Source organism: Poecilia reticulata, chromosome 17 (assembly GCF_904066995.2).
Source record: "Poecilia reticulata chromosome 17, P_reticulata-male-v2, whole genome shotgun sequence".
Taxonomy (NCBI): domain Eukaryota; kingdom Metazoa; phylum Chordata; class Actinopteri; order Cyprinodontiformes; family Poeciliidae; genus Poecilia; species Poecilia reticulata.
The window spans coordinates 19,817,798-19,835,003 of NC_088846.1; the positions used below are offsets into that span (position 1 = coordinate 19,817,798).

Below are 17,206 nucleotides of genomic sequence, written 5' to 3' on the forward strand. Positions count from 1 at the left end.
ATAATAAGGTGGATTCCACACCCTTTATCAATGACATGCTACATTTGCATTTATAACACAAAAGGAGGACGTGATGTTTCACAAAATGTGCTTCATTTCCTGCCATTTCCATGCAGTGTGTTTTTGGATATTTACCTTTGAATTGTGCTTTATTCATACATCAGGCAGAAGGAAATTGAAAGAAAAGTGTGAGGGAGAAATATTCATATTTTGCACAGCAAAATATCGGATGCCAGTTTATAACTAGATATTATGAAAGCACTTCCTAATTTCTACTCAGCATCTGGTTATAGAGTAAATGAATGTTTTAATTATAATTCCCTGTTTTGGCTGCTGTAGCACCGTGTGTAACCACTCATGCTTGAACCTGTATTTCTCTCAAAGGGCAACCGCATCTACATTCTCATTTGATGAAATGTGACTTTTTACAAGCTGAGTCCAAATTGTATATGTAGTTTAAAAGTCTTTAAAAAAGTGTGAGGATTTTATTTCCATCTATGTTTTGGGAGAGAGTTGAACATACTTGTTTGAATTCCTTCCAATTGTTTTGTACATTACTCCTTCAATGTGAAATGTTGCTAATCAGAAGGAATCACTGTCATTTAGTTTCCTCATCTTTCACTTTGAACATTTGGCGAGGAAACAACATCAGTTCAGTGACAGAGGAAAACAGCTTGTTTTCCTCACTGGTTTCAATCAAGCCAATAAAGAAGTCTTTTTTCTTCACAAACACATTGCTATGCACTCCCACGCAACAAGGAAGCTGACGCAGCCGAGGGCACGAAGGCGAGGGCTCCTGACAACCTAATGGCTGCTATAACTTCGTTAAAATGGGCCGGTTCTCTTCCTTAATGCCATTCGCCGCTTTCCACAGTACGGTTCTGCTACGTTTGTGACTTTTATCCGCATGAGGAGGGATAATTAAGCCAATTATACTTTTCTAGTCATTCAATTGTTCCTTTATACTCGGGCTAAGTGCGCATTTGAGAATCGACCTCAATTTTTCTGAAAATGTCTTTGACTACTTTCACCTAACCTAATTTAAAACAAAGAAGACATTAAAGAAAAACTATGTGTTACCCACTATCCTTTATACCACAAGCTGTGACGAGCCTTTTTCAAGAAGTGAAAGCAGATGATCTGGATCTACCACTATATGACAACAACCTTCTCACCTCTTCAGATAAATGCTAAACATATCATATTTGAAAAGTTTATAGTTTTTGTAAACCTCCTTCCACAAAATAATTTTTCCCTTAGACCATTAGCCCATTAGACCGTTTTTCTTTGTGGACAACGGCTGTTAAAAAGCCGTAAACATGTTTTAATAACCCGTTCCAGAGTGACAGATTGACACTGACTTTGTTTCAGATCAAAGCTTTTGACATTGTTTAACTAGCTTTAAGTTGTATTTTACTTAAGTGATGTTTTGATTCTACAAGTTTTTCAGTAATTAACTTTGAATGTGGCTGGTGAAAAAAAAATTGAGATGTAACTTGATGATTTAAGGTTTGGTGATTCTTATTTTGCATAAAGTCAGGTTGGACTGGAAACCTTTTTTTCCCCTCCTAATAGATAAAATTATTTGAAATCTTCATTTTGTTCTTAGGCTCTTTTTGTCCAATATCTTACTTTGAATTATTATCTGGCACGGTAATGTTTAACAAACAAAAAAATAAGTATGTGGCAACAAATTCTTTTGTTGCAAAGTTGTTGAAATGTATGTGCACTCACATTGTGTTGTAGTGCTGATGTGATATTAAAATGCATCTCCTCATTTCTAGTTCTCGCAGTTCAGAGTGACTATTAAAGTGCATGCTCTAACAAGCAGACATTCTAAATGATAAATGACAAACCGTGCTTCTTGCATGCTGCTGTCATCATGCAAAACACTCTGTTGTTCTCTCAACACACAAACACAGTCACCACTAACAATGGCTCTGAGTATATTTTTCTGTTAACTTGCCTCAATTTAGTTTTGTTTTTTTTCCCTCAGATCTTTGCTTCTTTCATTCTCACTTTACAGAAGCTCAGCAAGAAAAGAATAAAACAATTTCTCACAGGATATGTACAACTTCAGCCTTCTGTTTTAAAACAGAAAACAATCATGAAAACCAACAATTGTTGGTTTGCAATTGTTTATCTTATTTTTAAGATTATTTAAAAAAATAATTTTCTTGAAATGTATTGAAACAAAAATTAAAGCCAAAAAGCAACGAGTTGCTCTGCTGTCACTTGCAATAAGCAACGCTGGTCAAATTAGGGTTTAGGATAAAACTTAAGGTCAAACACAGCCATCTAGCAAAGATGTTAACTGTTTTCTACTTGAAGGCAAAGGTAACACATCAAATGTGAGATCAAGATATTCAGCTTACCACTTAGACAGTGATAGCTAAAAATTGCTTCTCTTTTACATAAACTGACAACAAAACCGCAAAAAAACATTCACAAGGACATGGGTCCTTTAGGTTATGTAACAAGTTCACAAAGCAGTAAATTATCCCTCAATGCAAACTCTACAAAACATACTATCTGAAAATATTTACAGACACTCTCTCTGGTGTAGTGTACAGCACATCGAATTTTTCACAAATCAAAAAAAATGTTTTTCCAAAACATCTCCAAAATGAACACGGAACATTGATTTAGCCATAACAACCTCTTATTCTAATAACAGTATTTTTATGACCTCAAAGGGATACGATCAAAAGAGGTAAGTGGTTCCATACTTGTCATTGTTCCTATGTTAATTATTTGCCCTATGTAGACTTTGAGAAAAAGATTTTCAGGGCACATTATACCATTTTTTAGCACAGTCAAGAAACTGTTACATTCGGTTATGAAAATGCTGCATATACACATCAAGAACAACTTCAGACTTTATCAGTATCATAGCCTGATCTGATGGCTTGAAACTGACCCCGTCTCTTTAAGAAGCTCCTACTCTTTATGACTTCCTATTACACAATGAGCAAACCTGGGCATCCAGTGATAAAACATCACAGCAGAAGCTTCTTCAGATCTTTACCGTCTTTAATGACTTTCAAAGAAACTTGATGTTACAATAACATATAGGTTCCCTTTGGGATTAAGAAAATGTTTTTGAATGGCGTTAAACTGGATTGAGGTGAATGATTTATGAGTAGTTTAATGTATTAAATTTGACGAGTCTTTTTAAAAATTAATTGAAAAAAGATTACGTGTCAACAGAACGGTTATGTGTTTGAACCTTTGAACATGACATCAGCTTCAAACAGGACGTAGTTTCATTCAGGAAGGGGAGAAATATTCTTTAAAGTTTTGATATAGATTATGGAACTCATTTATTTGAAAATTATTCTCCATAATTAGATCTGTGATGCTCATATGTTGTTATATTTAATGCTATTTTTAAGTCATATGGCTCAACTGAATGTGGTTGCAGTTATGAAGGAATTGCCCCCTTGCCTTTTTGGCAGTCTTGTGAACATTGCTCTCAAATGCAGTGCAGTAAAAAAGTTTCATACCTTTGACCACCACTGACTAATAAACAGGGTAGCGAGTAAGATATAAAAGCAAATGGTTGTTTACTTGTGAGTTATTGACCTTGCTCCAAGGTGCATTTCCTCTCTTGTTTTTTTCTCCAGACATTTGCTAATTTAAACATTGATACATTTCACTGTTTTTTGTGCCTATCAAAAAACAGTGAAAGCTACTGATATTAAATCGTTACCTTGGATTAACATCTCAGCTACTAAAGTGATTGCTAATAGAAAGTAGATTTAATCTCCCTTCCTGCAACTCAGTGCTGTCTAGATTTTGCTTCTGGTTCTAGAATCCTGAACCAAATTTCTTGAAGGTGGCGGTGGAACATGAAAGTATTTTATTAGACATTAACAGCAGATTATTGTGCTCAGTTCGACAGAAGGAAATAACAAAACTCATTTGTCAAACAGCTGTAGCACTCATTAAGCCACGAAATCTGTGCACGCATTTCTGCACATATTGGATTGTCATCTTCCCTTTCTTGTTTTGTCGTTTATTTTCTATATTGTCCTTTGGAAAGTCTGACATTATGATAGATTGAAAACAAAAAAGAATAAATGAAGCCCAGGTTTTATCTTTAAAGAATAAAAACTGTTGTCTTTAGCCAAGATTCATGAAAAACTAAATTTTACTATAGCATTTTACAGTATGTTTGTTTTTATTTATGGTTGATTATCTCTACCACCTTCTGATGTGGGGAAAAAAAGCTAGTGCAGAAAACGATTTGCTGAAAATTACAGCTTAACCTTGTTTATCAAGCACAATATAAAACACAATCCCAGAACATCATCAAGGGAAAATCAATAAACTGAGAGTTTACAGCTTTGTGTTCAGATCATGTACTGTACATCGTATCTTAACGGCGAAACCTCTGGGCTCATTTGCAGTTTGGCGAGTAGGGGCTTATACTAACCACTCTGCAAGGTTAGCTTTTACTGAATCTCTAACTCAGCAAGTTTTCTGTGATCAGTGCTGTGAAAAGAGCATTCAGTCAAAAATGCTCTGTGCATATATTCTTCATAACCATGCAGACAGATGCAGCTGTGTTAAGATGCCACTTTGCAATGTAAATCTCCCACACCAACAACTGGGGACTACCTGGGCATGTTTTAGTCGAGAAATGATTTCTGAGGTAAGACTGCGTTGGCTGTTATGTAGCTATGAACTTTATCTTATTGTTTATCAATGTTTCCATCCATAGGTCTATCGCTTAAAAGAAATTAGTAGTCAAGAAGTATTTAAATAGCTAATGCTTTTTTGTAGCTTTGCATATTACCAGCAGAATATTATTTGACCAGTAGTTGAATTATTTTTCAAGAGAGTTGTTAAGGAGATGCTTTTTATCTCACTGCTTTTGTAGATTTGTTTAATTAGGCCACTAATCAGGGATGGCATTAATCACTGGTATCAGGTAAACAAACCCTTGGTAACTTCATTGAAATTAGATGCAGACATCGAACAAATTGAGGTAAACAAAGACCTTGGCTCATTCTTATGTTTAATATTAATCTTGAAGCAATTGTACTTTCTAAGCCAAATGAAGTGCATTAAATCTTTCCTTATTCCCTTCATTGATTACTGCACTTGCAAAGTGTATACAACATTAATCCAAAACCATCACATAATGATGACATTGAGACTACCTTCATGGGAACAGCACAGAAATTGAATGCATTTAAGTTTTATTTGCCGTTGACCAAAAGTGTAGAAAATCTGTGTCACGCAGGAAGAAGAAGTAAAAGAGGGTCAGATGTTTTAAAATACATCTGAGGCAATTCAAATGTTACATCAGTCAATAAATAATCCAATTATTTTACATTTAAACTTGTGTACAATTGTGTGCCACCAAAGTGTTTGAAAGATCAAGATTTAGGCAGATAAAACCTGTAAAGAAAACAAACATATTATACAAATTGGACTAAACACCATCAGTTACCTCTTGTCACCAAGTAAGGACTGAAGATTGATGTAAAAGTGCTCTCGTACAGCTGCAATAATACATGTCGTCTATTTCAAATTGATGGTCTGCAGCAATACTTGGAAACTGATATTGACAGATGCAGATGTTCTCAACCCAAGTTTATTAATCTTGAGCCGTTTTAGAAAGACAAAAAGAGCAAGAAATGTCTATTTGCTATAAATGTGTAAACCTGGTAGAGGCATACCAGTTAGTTAGGGGGCCAAAATCCAAATAAAGTACATTTGTAGCTGTCCTGTGAGAAAATCTGACGATGTGAAAACATTCAAGGGGTATGAATACTTTGTCAAGACACTGCATGTAGCATGGATGTGGAATTACTGTGTACTGTATTAATTACAGATCTGTGCACAGTAGGTTTTGCTGGGTTTGTTGCATTCCTGTGTTGAAAACAAACTGCTCTGTTTTGACTCGCTGTGATTTTCTGTTTTCCTTTTGCACATCAGGCTTGTCTTGTCCATAATACACAACCATGCTACGTCCCATCCCATTATGTGAGAGTGTGAACCCTCAGCACATGAATAGTTAAAACGATGGCAGGCCCGGCAATGCAACAAATTACCATCACAATTTAATTATGCATGCCACAAGACAGAAGCATGTGCAGATGGTGAGGTTGTGGTGGAACACCATGCCTAACGGATTATCATAGTGAGAGATTTGATGTGGTTTAGTTAAAAGGATTATTACTAGTTATATTGCGCTGCGGATCACAAATAGTGGGCTTGATATCTTTGGAAATTGAATGAAAGGGATGAGCTCCTGCTGCTACACAATCAGAGGAAATTGGTCTGACAAATTCACATGGCAATAGTGTGAAGTGTCATTCTGCTTGCTCTATTTCTTTGCTGGTGTTTTTCTTCCTTGTGTTTTATCTGGTCACAAGCAAAAAAAAAAATACTCAGTTTAGAAGTACCTTTTCGTACAGCTTTTAAAAGCTTAACTACCACTGTTGAAGAACAACAAATGCAATTCTACTTAGATATGGAAGGGAGGAATTTTATTTAATTTGTAATGCATGTTGTTTTCTTCCAGGAAACTCAATACATGTAATTTGTTTTGTGACATAATCAAGCCCAAATGCATTTAGCAGAATAAGTCATAAGCAGTATGCCACAACAATGTTTTGAGACCCTGGCACAAGCTCCCTTGTTTGACAAAATCTACAAAGATTACAGTCGGAAAATAACTGTTTACATATATAAATGTTTGTGTGGACTGATAGATTTAAAGGCCATTAACAGCTGAAATATTTAAACATTTTATGAAATACAGCTTTTTATCATGAATTTTAAAACTTACTATTCAGGTCCCACTTCTGTTTGTGGAGATATATAAAGTTTTCTCAAAAACGACCGATGAGCAGTGAATCATTTGCATGTGGATATTCAGCACATGGTCACGTCTCTTTATGAAAATGTCCATGTGTTTAGAGATTTTTCATATTACACAGCACAATTGTACCACTAGATACAAACTTGAGCTTCAAGGTTGAAGACCATAAAAGAAGATGAAATGAAAGAAAAACATATTTAAAATATGCAGTAGGAAAAGCTTTAGCTACCAATAAATGGTAAACAAATGCAATAACATTTTAGTGTGACCACAATAAAATAAAATAAAAATGTCTGAAATGCTTTAATAGCCTTCTTTTTGTCCTTCATTTTTTTTTATAAACTCAGGTATGAGTTAGTTTGCTAAATTATTAGTTATATTAGTTTCCTAAAGCATAAAACAAGATAGAAATATATATGCTCACTTATGCATTTTTATTTCAATGAGAGGTTTTTCTTTCTATTACTGGAGTCATGTAATTCATAAACTGAAATTAGGAAGATTTTATGCCAGCAAAGAAAAGATTAAAGGTCCGAGTACGCATCTCAGAGTTTGACCATGTGCTCAGTTTATGGAGAGCCATTTCAGCCAAAATTAAATAAATAAATAAATGGGTGAAATAAATAAAAAATGAGTAAAATAAATCAAAAAATGAAGAAAATGAGTGAAATAAATAAATAATTTGTTAAATAAATAATTTAGCTTTTTCATTAACCCATTTTTTCATTTATTTATTTTTCATATTATCAATTTCTCAATTTCCCTTTTTTCATTAATCTATTTTTCATTTACCCACTTTTCATTAATCTATTTTTCATTTAACCATTTTTTAATTTAGCTTTTTCATTAACCCCATTTTTCATTTCTTTATTTTTCATATTATCAATTTCCCAATTTCTCTTTTTCATTAATCTATTTTTTATTTATCCCTTTATCCATTTACCCATTTTTCATTAATTTATTTTTCAATTAACCTCTTTTCAATTTCCCTTTTTTACTAACCCAATTTTTTCATTTATTTATTTTTCAGATTATCAATTTCTCTATTTCTCTTTTTCATTAATCTATTTTTCATTAATCTATTTTTCATTTGTCCATTTTTTATTTATCCCTTTATCTATTTACCCATTTTTCATTAATCTATTTTTTAATTTAAACATTTTTTGATTTCCTTTTTCCTTTAACCCGATTTTCTATTTCCCAGTTTCATTAATCAATTTATCATATATCCCTTTTTTATTTACCCAATTTTCTTTTATCTATTTTTCATTCAACATTTGTTTGAAAAATCTTTACTTTTCCCATTTTCCAATTCCCCTTATTTATTTAGTATTTCCTTATTTTCTTATTTATCACATTCTATTTCCCCGCAAAACTTAGGAAAAAAATAAATGCAAATGAGGAGAGGCACGTCATCAGGCTACAACTTCCCCAATTGGTTGGTTAACGTCACTCCCATACTTTGCTTCAAGAAAGATGGCGACCTACTAACGGGTTATCAATAAGCTGAAGCTCATTAACTTCATTAGAAAATAGTGTTATTACTCCTGACTTTAGTTCTCGTGTGGCCGCTCAGACAGAACGTGTTTCAGTTGGCGGCTCTCATGGACTCAGAGCTTCACGGTCGGGAGTTTTTATAGTTTGAACGAAGCGGCCGCTGAAGTTGGCTTACGATTGAAGGTTCGGGACACCTTCGTAGCTACCAGCTGTGATCCAACTATAAGGAGCAACTTTACTGTACATCGTAAGTGAACTGCAATATCCAGAGGCAGCTCTACGGAGCATCGGGCTGAAAGAATGAGAGTGGAGAGCCTTGGAGATCTGCGTCGGAGGCCATCTTTCAGACATGCACCGCTGCTGTCCGTCCAGGATCCTCCGGTTGCCCAGACGTTGCACGGTAAGCTACTAACGCTGATGTTTGTTTTCCAACTACAGTCATATTTAATCAATAGGGCTCAATTACGATCGCGGGAGGGTTTGAGTTGATCTCGGCAATAGGTGACACACTGAACGCCTCCAGGATGTTGAGACCAGCACGTCCTCTGATCCAATACATCTTATTAAGGATAAAATCAACAAAACGTGTTCAAATTAATGGCCCAACAGGTGATTAAAGACAGTAAAAAGGTAGGAGAGGTTTAGAGTCGATCGCCTTGTTTTACCTTTGTAAACAGAAAACCTGAATACAGTGACCTTTAGTGAGGGTATAGAATGGAGAATGGATAAAAGCTGAACTCCTGCTACAATCTTTGCCTCTCTTGGTTACATCCCTGAGGTGTGCCAAGTGTGGCCCACATGCATATAAAGTAAATATGACTATTAATTTAAGTATTTCTTTGTATGTATAAGTTGCCCACCTTAGTTTCCCTGTTTTTGGTCAACGTGTGCCTCAACATGTGGTTACTGTTCCTTAGAGGTGGACAGAGGACCCACAATTTATCCTCCAGGAATAACAGCAGCACTTCAACATGTTTTTACTCAAAGTAAATTATAGCTGAATAAGAAAGTAAACAAGAGTAAAGAAGCATTTGGTAAAAAGTTGATCAGTACTGAGTAACTGATCAAGTTATTGTTTCATATCTTAAAAAAATTACACAATTAGAAGGCCCAAAATATTAAGTTCAGTGGAAATTTTGGTATTTTAAAGACAAAATGAAAAATTAGTTTAAATAATAGTGATGCCTCATAATAAAATGACTTGAGTAAAAGTAAAAAGTTCAGCATAGTAAGAGTATTCCTAAAAGTTCATTTGAGTTTCAAAAAGTTACTCAACTATATTTAAGTAAATGTAATTAGTCACTCCTAAACTCTGCCCTTCTGAGGGAACAGGAGAAGGAACTGTTAAGGAAATAAATGAATCTTATTTTGATACTAAACATTGTTTCAATTAACAAATGAATCATAACACCCAGAACATATTCTGTTATGTTTATTCAAGGGTGAAGGAACAGAATGACTGGAGATCCTGGCTGAGAGGGACCAGGGCTGACAGTGAGGAGAACCATCTGCACTGTGAGCAGCACCAGAACTCCGGATGGGTCTCCTTCAGAAAGAACCAGAGAGACGGCCGACCTCCACAGAGAAGAGTTCACCCAAACATCAGAGGAAAAATGAATGCTGGTGCTCAAACAGAGCAGCCTCTTTTCTTAAACCCAACACACACAGGGTGTTGTGGCCTGATTAAAAACCTGCTAACTTCAATTTAACTGAAACACAGAACATCCAGAAATGTGATGAACTTCAGCTATAGAGTGGAAATGACACAGTGAGATGAAAACATTTGTCTATATCACTCTGTTATACAGGACATTAACATTTTAAAGTGTTTGTTCCAGAGCCCCTGATACAAACGATAGCATTAGCTCATCCATCAGACATTTACTGAGGCCTGAAACATGCAGGGCAGACGACCTGAGGACTGACTGGTTAAACTATTTCACTGACACTTCAGATTGCAGATTTCCAATTGAAGGCGTCTGTAAATGAACACAATCATTATTCAATAAACCAAGCTGTGTAAAATAACTGCTAGGGTTGCTATTAAGAACCCAATATGTCATGTTTGTTCATTTCTACGTTGTCGTACATACAAGGTACTCCACTCACTGTTTAGCTTCATGTTGAAGAATCTTCAGTGTACTGAAACCAAAAAATAAAACGGGTCCAAAACTTTCAATCTGTATTCTATTTTTGTAGCTTTGTTCTATTAAGATTGTTTCGTTTACTTTAAGCCACAAACAAACGATCATTTTATTGTCTCTGGGACGTGAAAACATGAGATTTGATTAAATTAGAACTTCACATATTAGAAGGAACACAGATTTCATAATAATCAAACAGTTTGTTTATTCAAAACGGTAAAATACAAACGGTTAATGCATATCAATGGTATAAGAACAGACACATTTTTTTAAATGAATGTGTCACCAGTGCATTTGGCCGACTGTTCCTGCTCCAGAAAGGTGAAGGTCTCTGGTCATCCTGAAGCTGTGAGCCCACTGGGAGTCTGAAGGGAAACACTGAGACCAGAGGCCTGCAGGATGGTCTGCATCTGAAAACATACATGATGGAAACATTAATAAATGTGCTGCGCCAAAAAGCTGTACTTTTGACCTGGTGGCGATGGAACCAGTTATGGTAGATCTGAACTTTGGTTTGATGACCCAAATATGAGAAGCTTCAGACTGACAGGAGTTAGGTTAAAGCCACATCTTGTGAAGTTGGGATATTTTTCCTCCAACAGGATCCAGAGGAATCGCAACAAACCAGAAGTTGGACTAGAATTTATTTCAATGTCATTTGTGAATGTCAGCTTCTCATTTTCAACAGTGCATATGCATGTGGGCCACACTTGGCACACCTCAGGGATGTAACCAAGAGAGGCAAAGATTGTAGCAGGAGTTCAGCTTTTATCCATTCTCCATTCTATACCCTCACTAAAGGTCACTGTATTCAGGTTTTCTGTTTACAAAGGTAAAACAAGGCGATCGACTCTAAACCTCTCCTACCTTTTTACTGTCTTTAATCACCTGTTGGGCCATTAATTTGAACACGTTTTGTTGATTTTATCCTTAATAAGATGTATTGGATCAGAGGACGTGCTGGTCTCAACATCCTGGAGGCGTTCAGTGTGTCACCTATTGCCGAGATCAACTCAAACCCTCCCGCGATCGTAATTGAGCCCTATTGATTAAATATGACTGTAGTTGGAAAACAAACATCAGCGTTAGTAGCTTACCGTGCAACGTCTGGGCAACCGGAGGATCCTGGACGGACAGCAGCGGTGCATGTCTGAAAGATGGCCTCCGACGCAGATCTCCAAGGCTCTCCACTCTCATTCTTTCAGCCCGATGCTCCGTAGAGCTGCCTCTGGATATTGCAGTTCACTTACGATGTACAGTAAAGTTGCTCCTTATAGTTGGATCACAGCTGGTAGCTACGAAGGTGTCCCGAACCTTCAATCGTAAGCCAACTTCAGCGGCCGCTTCGTTCAAACTATAAAAACTCCCGACCGTGAAGCTCTGAGTCCATGAGAGCCGCCAACTGAAACACGTTCTGTCTGAGCGGCCACACGAGAACTAAAGTCAGGAGTAATAACACTATTTTCTAATGAAGTTAATGAGCTTCAGCTTATTGATAACCCGTTAGTAGGTCGCCATCTTTCTTGAAGCAAAGTATGGGTGTGACGCTAACCAACCAATTGGGGAAGTTGTAGCCTGATGACGTGCCTCTCCTCATTTGCATTTATTTTTTTCCTAAGTTTTGCGGGGAAATAGAATGTGATAAATAAGAAAATAAGGAAATACTAAATAAATAAGGGGAATTGGAAAATGGGAAAAGTAAAGATTTTTCAAACAAATGTTGAATGAAAAATAGATAAAAGAAAATTGGGTAAATAAAAAAGGGATATATGATAAATTGATTAATGAAACTGGGAAATAGAAAATCGGGTTAAAGGAAAAAGGAAATCAAAAAATGTTTAAATTAAAAAATAGATTAATAAAAAATGGGTAAATAGATAAAGGGATAAATGAAAAATGGACAAATGAAAAATAGATTAATGAAAATTAGATTAATGAAAAAGAGAAATAGAGAAATTGATAATCTGAAAAATAAATAAATAAAAAAATTGGGTTAGTAAAAAAGGGAAATTGAAAAGAGGTTAATTGAAAAATAAATTAATGAAAAATGGGTAAATGGATAAAGGGATAAATAAAAAATAGATTAATGAAAAAGAGAAATTGGGAAATTGATAATATGAAAAATAAAGAAATGAAAAATGGGGTTAATGAAAAAGCTAAATTAAAAAATGGTTAAATGAAAAATAGATTAATGAAAAGTGGGTAAATGAAAAATAGATTAATGAAAAACGGGAAATTGAGAAATTGATAATATGAAAAATAAATAAATGAAAAAATGGGTTAATGAAAAAGCTAAATTATTTATTTAACAAATTATTTATTTATTTCACTCATTTTCTTCATTTTTTGATTTATTTTACTCATTTTTTATTTATTTCACCCATTTATTTATTTATTTAATTTTGGCTGAAATGGCTCTCCATATCAGTTTGTCTTATTGGTGACATGCCAGTCAGAAGATGTCTTGACATTTTCTTCTTTCTTTTTTCTTGAATTTACAGAAAATTGAAAATCCACTGATTTTCAATTTTCAAGTGAACAAGGAAGTCCACTGATATTTCTCTGTCAAAGCAGAGAAAATCCACCTTCAAACCAAGGTGGAACTGTCACACACAATGTACATTGGTATTGGTAGCACTTTCTTGTAAAAACAGTGATCAGAGTCTCTGTAATTGCATAATTTAGATTATACAATAGACAAATAAAAAAAAAACATGTGTACACATAGGAAACTGAATCAATGTGCCCCAGGAATATTTGCTTATAGAGATAAAAGTTGCAAGATAGAATAATTCATATGAAAATTACATGCATTTTTATTGCAAAAAAATGACACCCAAACCCTGATCAAGTCTTATTGGTTATTTCCCCCCTATTAATTCATTAAATACAGTCTTTGAAAATAGGTTTATGTTTGGTGTATGAATTTGGAATATCTTGTCATTCTACCTTTTTCTTTTCATTAAAAGCTGCACAAATAACTGTGTGTAGAATGTATTTTTTGCTGAAATGGACAATGATTGGTGAGCAGATTTTTGTGAGACACATCAGCATCTCAATCCAGTTCACAAGGCCACACAGAGATGACTAAAAGCTAAGTGTGTGAAAAGAAAGGAGCACATGCTTTGGGAAAATGGCCAGGGTCCTGGGAAAAGAAAACGACAAAAAAAAAACAAAACATTTTTACACCAGTGTGGCGTAGCAGTGCTTTTTACAGAATGGTGCCATAAAAAGACTGAAACCACTCAATCTGAAAATTTGACATTTTTTGTTGGACTTATGACTTTTTTAAGATAAGCAGTGGCGCAAAAGCAAAAGTCAGAACATGGAAATAAAAAAAATGTATTCTTTATTTCTTATACTGTAATTTTTCAGTGTGCTGCAGCTTCCTGCAGTGCGCGGAGCTTTAGGTTCTCGTTTTGTCATCATATCAGATCACGATAAACAAGATAAACTATCATGTCATTTGGCCCTTCATGTTTCATGTTAGTTATAAGGAAGACTAAAGACTTTTCAGGTTAATGATTCTTCTCAGAGGAATGGTAGATGATGGTGAAATAGACAGAGCAAATTAGAATGGCAAATGAAAAGATAAGAGGAGGGCTGGAGGAGAGAGACGAGCTGATGATGAGACGATTAAAGATAAATGGAGGAGGAGGGGGTGTGAAAAGAAGGTGGAAAAATGAAGGAGAAGGTAAATAGAAAAAGACTTTGGTATGCCAGTGGCAGCAGCAGTGTGTTGTCTGTGGAGAATCCAGATTGTCTATGAATTGAATAAATCCATTTAAAGGGTTAGAAAGGCACACCTACATGCAGTGATAAAATCAATAAGCGGCGAGAACTAATTTGCAATACTAGCCACTTTGCATGTCCAATGAGCAGCCGTAGTACACTTAAGAGATGCAAGTGCGAGTCTCTCGAGAAAATTTTAATTGGACATTTGTTGCAGGAACATGAATTATTTAAAAAAAAGTGTGGTTTTATGGCTCTTCTGGCAAAATTACCAAATTATTAAGTTTTCTTTTTTATGTGTCTTGCAATGTAGAAGTTCTTTCTAATGTCTTCCTCCATTGATGCCACACGATGATTCATCTCAGTAGATCTCGGTAACGCATCTGCTAACACCCTCAGTGAGGGTCATTAGGTGACTCACAACTGAGAGGAAGGAGAATGAACGCCGAGTTATCTGGCAGGTCTGCGCAAATATTTGGACAGCGAAGCCTTTGTTTGATGTGTCATCTTCTTGCGCTCCAAAGGGTTGAGGTTTATTCAGCAGGTCAATAATGTCTGACAAATTAGTTTGATAGCAGTCAAAGCTGCGGTGTTGCATGAGTCAGAGCTGGAAGCGGAAAGAGAAGATGGATGATAATTGGGTTCAGTTAGGAACAAGGAAGTCAGAACTCATATTTGATTGGAAGGAGGAAGATGCTGGTTAATAACTTAACTAAAAGAATAGGTGAAGTGTGTAGAGCAGTGCAATAAAAAGGTATTTACTGTCCCTCAGATTTATTCTGTTTTTGATTTTTGTCATGTTTGAATAGGTCATATCATTGAACATATAGAAAATTCAATTTTCATGAAGTTTAATGACATGCATTGGGTTTTCTCCTCCTGCATGCATTGGTTCACTCCAGGTAATCTGCCTTCAAAGTCCAAAACCGTGACTATAGTGTTATTGTTTGTCCTGTGTGGCTCCCTGTGATTAACTAGTGACCTGTGGAGGGTGTAACCAGTCTCTCGCTCAATGACAGCTGGAGATGGGCACCAGCATTTTGGCAACCCTGCCTGGATCAGTATGATAGATGGATGGTGTTCTCCCCTTGAATATGCGAATTTTCTCTGGGAGGAAAAGCATGCATATTAGTTTAATTAGTGATTCATAAGGGATCTTAAAGGTTTTGTGTTTGGCATTTTGAGAGGTTCAGCTGTCACACTGTGTTGACACCTCATCAATCACCTTCTAAGCAGACAAGCAGATGTTATTAAAATGAGCCCCATTCAAATACACAAATTTGGCCTCTTTAAGATCACAAATCACTCTTTACAAGCAACCGTACTATGAACGAGGTACTCTATTGTGATGACCAGACTTTCATCAGACTTAAGTTTTTCACATACACTCATACCGAGGAGAAAACTTTGTAAAAAAGAAAAAGTATAAAACGTCTTGCTTTCCAGAGACTTTTAAAACCGATAATCACTGCTTTCCTCTTGAGACCTTTGTGTAATCATCAACTTCTTTTACCGGTCTTTTCATGTTTGAAAACATCTTGATCAGGATTAGCAGTGATTCCCCAGGGTGCTTCATAATTGCCAGGCTTCATGGTGTAAATGATTAGTAAAAGAAATGCAAGTTATGATTCATAAAACTCATTTCCAGTCTTTGGAAAACCTCCAAGAGAGCAAGAAATGCTTATCTGCTGCACTTTAATTTGCCATTTGTTTTGGGGAAGAACCAAAAAAAAAGAGTTTTATCATTTTTAATTTGAAAGGATTGGACATAATTGTTCTTTGGAAGCACAAATTCAAGAATTTAATTAGGAATTAAATAAAATTGAGTCTTAAAATGATCAAAGTACTATTTTAGTCTAAATTGTAAAAATATATTTTATTTAGGACTTGAATGTTTCACAGCTCAAAATTGTTTTACATATTTAATAAAGTACACATCTGAGGAAACAAAATATATTCTGTCAACATCAGTTAAACAGCTGTGGTTTCATTTCCATTATATTCCAGTTTGAAGGAGATCAACCTATGCTGAGAATTACATTAATGTTTTAGTTGTAATGGTGAAAATCAGTTATTAAAGTGCATGTGTTCATGTGAGGCTTGTGCCACTATAATGATCTCAAAGTATAATAACTTGGTGTAAAAAAAAATCAGCAAAGAGAGATACTTTATTCATACTGATGCTGAAATGGATAGATTGTTTCAATTAAAATAATCTTTGTGTAAAACATTATTTATGTTTTGACTTCATAACCATTTTAAAGGTATTTTATTAAAGAAAAACTATGTCAAACACTAAATGGAAATGGAGGAAAACGGAATCAGTGAGAGAGAGAGAGGTCTCAGCAACAGAACAATCCGACAATGACTGCAGGGATCCTGGGAGCCTGTGTAGACGCAGTTACTGGTACAAGCAACAGGTGAGAGACTAATTAACTGAATGTTGAACTGCTATGGGAAAGCATGGGCTGAGGTAGAATGGATCGTACATATGACAATGACACATAACTGTTCAGAAATAGGCATAGAGATACGGAGTGATGTGTGTAATTACAATTAAGCACAAGAGGGCTCTGGAAAAAAACATCATGACACTCTGACAAAACTAAATCCAGCCTCCAAAGAATCATTATAAAAACTGAGAGTATAACAAGCTCATTTTAGTCTAATTATTCAGACTATCTGCTCCGTTGGCAGCACTACAATCTAACTGATTTGGTGCTCATAGCTTGCCAAGCATAGTTTTAAAACTTTATTGTAATAATGACCACTTACAACTTTTTAGTACAAACTCCATAACTGTCCCTGCTTTTCACAACTGGAAATAGGTTTAGTTCTTGTTGGGTATTAGTGGCAATATGACAAAAAATATCAATAGTTTTAATTTTAAGTTGCTGCAGCTCTTTTTTTTTATTTACAAGATCAGTTTATTAACTCAATTTTTTAACATTTAATCAAAACTGCTCGACTGCGTGATTCTCAAAAGACAAAGTGA

The 17,206-nt window shown here is 35.3% G+C and overlaps 1 protein-coding gene and 2 long non-coding RNA genes across 5 annotated transcripts in view; 2 read left to right on the forward strand and 1 right to left on the reverse strand.

Annotated features, from left to right (window-relative positions):
• b4galt2 (UDP-Gal:betaGlcNAc beta 1,4- galactosyltransferase, polypeptide 2) overlaps positions 1-17,206 on the forward strand; it is a 178,324-nt gene that overhangs the window by 35,008 nt on the left and 126,110 nt on the right. The window lies entirely within an intron of this gene.
• On the forward strand, positions 7,771-10,514 carry LOC145548017 (uncharacterized). Its single transcript, XR_014084312.1, has 2 exons — positions 7,771-8,735; positions 9,777-10,514. It is a non-coding gene; the product is annotated as an uncharacterized LOC145548017 (long non-coding RNA).
• Positions 10,660-12,579, reverse strand: LOC145548016 (uncharacterized). The gene is made up of 2 exons (XR_014084311.1): positions 11,577-12,579; positions 10,660-10,889 (listed from the first exon to the last, which is right to left on the reverse strand). It is a non-coding gene; the product is annotated as an uncharacterized LOC145548016 (long non-coding RNA).